We start from the raw sequence: 6,000 nt of genomic DNA on the forward strand, positions 1-6,000 counted from the left end.
AAAGAACAGGCGGTCTTAAAGGTACAAAAGCGTGCGTTTAAAACATAATATGGTAAACGTGATGACCGTAACACAACAAGACATTCAATTCAATGAATTACATCGTTCCCCAAAATGTGACAGAAAACTTCCTTGAGAGGTTTTAGAACTTTGTATCCTGCCTTTTGAGGTTAGGGGTGGAGCCAAACTCCTCCACTGAGCTACAGTGAAGCATTAGGATGACCTGTTAACTCACATTAACCATAGGGGCTGAGGCTATGTTCTCCTAGTATGCTAGTCAGAAACACGGTGTGATAAATTGAACTTTTTCTTTTCTTAAAATTGTGTCATACAGGTGAACACCCTTTTTATGTATATCAACTAGCCTAGGCCTTGCTGCTACTTCTTTACATTGTACATTTGAACAGTTTGTCCTCAGTTCATCTAATCAAACCAACTTGAATATTTTCATTAATTTGTGAGCTCTTGTGTAACTTATCACTTCTCCACTGGCCTAATACAATCTTCTCCTAGAACTTCTTTAAGTGAACAGCCCTTGTCTACATATTGGTTGTCATTCTTACAAAAAAAATGCATTGCTTAATGTAAAAAAGGCTAATTGTCATGTCATGTTAATGTAAAAAAGGCTATGTCATTGAATGGTCTTTCAATAATGTAATTCACATGAACATCTCACCAAGTCATAGTAGTATACTGTATATACTCTTTTGATCCCATGAGGGAAATTCATGCAACTCAACCATCAGATCACAGTTGTCTCGACCATAACTCTGAGGGCCTACATAATCTCAAGCAGTGTCTATCTGCTGACCACTCACAGACATAATATGTCTATAGGAGATCAAAGCTCAGTATGAGATTTTGTGTCAAGCTGAGGTCAAATGTACGTCCGACAGTCTCGGCCCTTTGATTTCATAAAAGGTCATAAACCGATTACTCTCTCGTCATCATGACTTCAAGGCTGTGTTCTAGCCAGATAAACGAGTGTTTTATCATGTATTTGTAATCGCCTGTCAATACTAAAGGGCAAGCAATGGTCATAATCCTGTCTGCTGTATAAATGAGATAATTACTCTACCTTTCTCAGGTTATGGGATGATCCCCCTAACAAAAAAGCTATCTCAGGACAACATTTCAAGACACAAAAACAACATGAGCATACTGTGTCATTTGTCCCATTATACGGTTACAATAAAGTTCCAGATAAAGCCCCTTCAATGGAACGTAAAGCCACTGGGAGAGCTGTGCTGAGCAGATAAGAGTGAAGTGAGGGAGATAAGTGAAATGAAGAATGAGGTAAAGAAGAAACCCAGTTAGCCGCTGCTCTGGCTTGGATTTTGTCATAGGCTAGTTGTTATATAGAGGAATACGGAATTATTTCTTCATAGCTGAGTGACTATTTCATTCAATTTTGGCACGTGTGGTAACAATGCATCCAATTAAGCTGGAGTTTTATTTGGTTTTGACGTCTAAATAAATATTTCCCATCCAAACTCTATTTGAGTTCAGGAAGCACCCCATGACATGTATTTTTAATATCCATTTTATAGGTGCAACAACAACCTAGTCCCACATAGTAACATCTTATAGGCTATTCCTATCCTATTATTACAGATATGCCCTGATCTGGCACCACAGATAACGCCAGATCTGGGCCATGTGAGGGCCAGTTTTGGACCAGATCCTGAGATTCATCCTGTAATCAACTGTTATGTGTGGGAACATGCCATTCTTGACACCAGGAGCACCACTGGGTGTATTTTGGGCCCCTCAATCCTTGACACCCACATGCTATAGTATTATTCATATTTATTGAGGCTTTTTTGAAGGCTGACCTCCCCATTGGGGCCCTGGGTTGCCAGTCTCATTTCCCCCCATTTCTCCCCGACTGCGACACCCCTGCTTGACACCGACTGTCATTCTATCTCCTATCCTTCTATGCTGAGAAATCCTTTACTGACAAGCCTTGCACGATGTTTTTATTTTTATTTTTATTAGTCAGTCTTAATTTTCAGTGTACTCTAAAACACACCTGTCTTTAATGATTGATGTAGAGGTCCACATTTCAGCCGCACTCTTTCTTCATGCAGTGAACAAAGCTCATTCTTATTGCGGAAATATATGGGTGCCGGCACAAAAGGGCAGTATCTGTCGCCACATCCTGGTATTCAGTGCCAGGGTTGCCCCTGTTCGACAAACAACATCTGGAGATCTAATGTGCAGATGTCTGTGTACCGCTGTGAATAAATGTGAAGGATCAGGGCTCAGATTTTTAAAAAAGGAGTTAGGAGTCCTCCTGGACAAAAATATGTAAAGACAAATATTCTAAGCCTTGAGGTCAAAGGGTTGAGACTAGTGACTAGTTGTGAGTCTTTGATGGAGGAAAATAACTTTTCCCTGCCGTTTTACCTCTTATACAGTGACACAAACCCATAGAGATCAAGAGAAACCCCAAACTATCACCCTTTTCTATATGTGTGTGAAGACCCCAAACTATTTAGGATAATAATCATTATGATGGATCTAAAAATGAAGGGGAATATGATTAGAGATGTATTATCCAAACAACCCACATTCCTGTGATCAGATCTAAAATCAGATCTATCTGTCAAGGTCTACGTGGGCCTATATTCATGGAGTAAATAAATACATTTAGATTTAACTTGATTAATTCATTCATTTTGATTTATCAAATTCCACTGTTTTGGCTAAAGAATAAGCAAATGTATCAAATAGTTGAATGGAGTCAAAATTAGTTAGTAGTAAATTGTGTTTGAAGTATGCTTGTACTAAATCGCACATATGTTTTGGGAAACAGTGCACCCATTTTATGAAATTGTACGCTCGTTTAAAGTGAGAGCGCAACCTAGTAAAATGAGTGCACAATTTAGTAAAATAATCTCACAATAAGAACTGCTGGGCTCCGTACTTTATTCCTTCCTACTGTATCTTCAAGGACAATCTAAAGCCAAAGCAGCCATTGCAGCCATTCCACATAAGGATAATATACAGTACCCTCCAGAATTATTGGCACCTCTGCTAAAGTTGACTAAAAACCGGTATAAAAAATTATCTGTTGGTGATTTATTGTAATCATTCAATTAAAAAAAATAGGAAAAATCCAACCTTGAAGGGAAACAAATTTATTTTGAGAAGGAAAATCTCATACAGAAATAAATATTTTTTAACAAAACACTTCGCTCACAATTATTGGCACGCCTGCTTGTAATACCTTCTTAAGCCTGCCAAAAAAAACAGCTTGTAATATTTTCCTATGACACCCCTTAAAGTTGGAGAATACAAAGCAAGGGATTTAAGACTGTTCGTATTTACAAAATCTCCCCAGATCGTCCAGATTCCTACTTGTTTACATTCTCCTCACCCCACTGTTTTTCTATGGGGTTTAGGGGACTGATATGCCAATGTCCAAAGCTTGATTTTGTGTTCAGCAAACCATATTTGTTTTGATCTGGACATTTGTTTTGGTTCATTGACCTGATGAATGATCCAATCATGACAAACTTCTAGTGTCTTGGCAAAGATTGACAGATTTCCTTTAAAAATGTTCAGGTTTTTCTTGGTGTTCATGAAACCATGCACTTTAATTAGGTTCCCAAGGCCTTTGAAAATAAAAACAGCCCCACAATAGCACAGCCCCTCCACCATAATTCTCATTAGGCATGGGGTTCTTTTCAGTATAGCCATTCTTCTATGTATGCCAAACACACATTGTTTCTAGCCAAAGAGCACAATTTTCATTTCATCTGACAATAGACCACACTTCCAGACAAAGTCACTGTACCATTCAGTAACTCCTGCCATTTACATTGGTAAATAAATGACTGAGCAGGCTTTTACCTGGCATGCCCTCTAAATAATCTATCAGCAGTGAGGTCACTTTTGAAGATTTTTTGGGGACTTGGTGACCGAAATGATACCTTTTTCTGTAACTCTCCAACAGTGGTTCTTATGGAATTTTACCTATCTTACCATCCTGCATACTGTGCATGGGGGCAAGATAACCATAGGTCTTTATCCAAGCATGTTTGTCACATTTCCAGATGATTAGAACCTTTTAATAATTGTTTTAACTGTAAATATAGGCATTTTCAACAAAGTACCTAGTTGTCATAGACATTCTCTGACTTACAAATGTCAACACACTTTCTTTTTTATTTAAATTTAGTGTATTCTCTTGTCTTTCCGATGTTGGAAAATGACTAGAGGATTTAGCCTCTGTGTGACTTTATTTTCATACCATAGTGAAAAAGTCATGAACTACTTCTGAAAGTTCACAGACACTCTGATTAACTTAAATAATTTGAAATTAGATAGGAAAATGCTTCTGTGAGCAACGTGTTTTAGTTAAAAATATTTATTTCTTTATGAGATTTTCCTTTTTCTCAACAAAAAATTTGCTTTCCTTCAAGGTTGGATTTTTCCTCATTTTTGTCATTGCGAGATTACAATAAATCACCAACAGATTATTTTTTAGACCGGTTTTTAGTCAACTTTAGCAGAGGTGCCAATAATTCTGGAGGGTACTGTAAATAAGTATGGGTTTAAAACCTCCATTTTCAAACTCAAAGAGGATGAAGAGCATGAGCAAGAGCAAGATGCCCCTAGTTAAGTGGGTAAGCCATGCATGGGTAAGCTGTTTGGAGACAATGGTTGAGGGACCCTTACTCTGACAAGACAGAGGAGTTTTTCATACTGGAGCAATTAATGTGCATGGCTAACTCAGACTATTGAATCAGGATGAAAGGCCTGAGTCGCTTGTCATGGGAGCAGCCCAATGGGTGAAGAACATCATTAGGCACTTTATCTAGCCAACAGAGAGACGAAGAACATGGGGATGTGTGTGTGTGTGTGTGTGTGTGTGTGTGTGTGTGTGTGTGTGTGTGTGTGTGTACAAATCCTTGTCCAGTGTTGGCATATTTTTGAACTAGAGACTGATTATCACCAAGCAATGATTGGTTTAGGATAAAGACCATAAACCAAACAACATACCTGACTTAAAAAAATATGTAATAATTGGTTGCTCTTTGTCATAACACTTTTATTAGTTGTGTGATCATGATTTGAGAAAAACAACTGTCTCAGCTGTCTGAAGAAACTGCCTGTTAAGTGCCCCCCCCCCCCCCCCCCGCCTCTCAGAATTTACTGCCGGTCCTTGCTGGCACATAGCATGGCAGCATTAGGAGCCGTGGCACAGGGGCCAAGCTTAGTCTGCTCTGAGGGAGTAATCAGTCGCTGGCAAACTTTTTATCCAGTTACAGAACGAGAAGTTGGACCCCCACCCCACTCCCCAATCCCTTTATAATGCCAGCCTCTCTTCTGGAATCTGCTGTTAAGGCAGAATTCTATGGCACTAGTAGCCTAGGTCTCCGTAAAAGATCAGCATGCTCTGAATGAATTGGTATTCATGTGACCCACCCGTGGCTTTTCTCCACTCATGATACAGCCTATACTTCCATTGTGCACAGTAGTAAAGTCTATAGGGCTAGCAGAGAGTCTTTTGTATTTTTTTTTCCATATAAATATGAGCATGATGTCGTGATGAGAATGAGAACCACCAAGTGATAGCACTATCTGGGATGTATTATTACAACCGCACACCACTGCATGCAGACAGTGTTATAGTAGTATAGGTCATAATAAAACTTTTAGGTGGTCATTAATAAAAGTGTTTTTTGGCAGGTGTGTAACTTGGTGTGTCCCTCTCGTCCTCTGACATAGTTTGGTATATTTTCAATATGAATCAAGCTTTTAAATCCTTAGCCTATTTAGCAAAATTCAAATAGCCTACTCTTTCAGATGCTGAAGAGGTCAAATAATTTAACCTTTTGCTACTTTAGGCAGTTTGCCTAAATTGCATGGACCCCGATCATTGCAGTTTATTTAATTCTTAAATATTATGTTTATCTAATTATAGGCCCTAGGCCTAGTGTAGCCTACACTACATCACTGTAAGGAATAAAAAAAAATGCTGTTACTCAT

This window comes from Alosa pseudoharengus, unplaced genomic scaffold (assembly GCF_046254945.1).
Source record: "Alosa pseudoharengus isolate Yale_2024_CS ecotype anadromous, Long Island Sound unplaced genomic scaffold, YU_APseudo_1.1 YU_APseudo_1.1_scf_20, whole genome shotgun sequence".
NCBI lineage: Eukaryota > Metazoa > Chordata > Actinopteri > Clupeiformes > Clupeidae > Alosa > Alosa pseudoharengus.